The sequence below is a fragment of the Sorex araneus genome, chromosome 3, assembly GCF_027595985.1.
Source record: "Sorex araneus isolate mSorAra2 chromosome 3, mSorAra2.pri, whole genome shotgun sequence".
Taxonomy (NCBI): Eukaryota; Metazoa; Chordata; class Mammalia; order Eulipotyphla; family Soricidae; genus Sorex; species Sorex araneus.
The window spans coordinates 226,843,917-226,845,012 of NC_073304.1; positions in this window are offsets into that span (position 1 = coordinate 226,843,917).

The following is a 1,096-nucleotide window of genomic DNA, read 5'->3' on the forward strand; positions in this document are numbered from 1 at the left end:
CTCCCGACAGCCTCCGCGCGCTTCCTCTCGCGAGAACCTTGGAGCACGACTCGGCTTTTGCCCAATGAGCAACCTGCTCCCGAACCTCCGACCTCTGTTGGGGCGGGGTCTCGGCAGCTGTCGCCGGTGGGCGGGGCCTTAGGTGGGTTAGGCCCCGCCCAGGCCCCGCCCCCACGCTCCGAGCGGGTCCTGGAGTTGTTTGGGGGAGTGGAATCCGCTATTTCTAATACTAGAGGCTTGAAAGCGTGGGAAGGGGCCGAATATAAACGATATGCTTTTTCTTTTTTTCTTTTTGGGTCACACCCGGCAATGCTCAGGGGTAACTCCTGGCTCTGCCCTCAGGAATTACTCCTGGCGGTGCTCAGGGGACCATATGAGATGCTGGGAATCAAACCCGGGGCGGCCGCGTGCAAGGCAAATGCCCTACCCACTGTGCTATTGCTCCAGCCTCACGATATGCTTTTTAAAAAAAATCATTCCTTTTTTTTTTTTTTTAGGTCACACCTGATGATGCGCAGGGCTGACCCCTGGCTATGCACTCAGGCATCACTCCTGGCGGTGCCCAGGGGACCATATGGGATGCTGGGGCTCGAATCTGGGTTGACCTCGTGCAAGGCAAACGCCCTACCGGCTCTGGCCCCGGAAACGATATGTTTTTATTTAGGGGAGGGGGGCCACACCTTGGGATGGCCGAAGCTTACTGCTGTCTCCACGCTCAGGGATCACTCCTGGTGGCGGTCTGGGGTCCATAAGGGATGCCTGGGATGGAACCTAGGTCAGCCATGTGCAAGGCAAGGGCCTCACTGTACTCTCCCCTGCTTACCTATTTATTTTTTCTATTTAAGGGAACTGTCTAGGAATCCCTACCTTTGCTTCATGGAACAATGTGCCAAATAAAAATTATTTCTCTCAAGAAAAACTCCTAATAATATCTAAATAACACCGAATCCCTCAGCGTCTGGGAACATCTGCTACACAGATGTTGTCTTGTGTATGGCTCAGGCCTCCCAGGTTATGCCCCCCTTCCTCTCTGAGCCCAAGGGGAAAGTCTATCATCTAGTTTACAGCAAACCCCAATCATTCTGCTGAAGGTAAA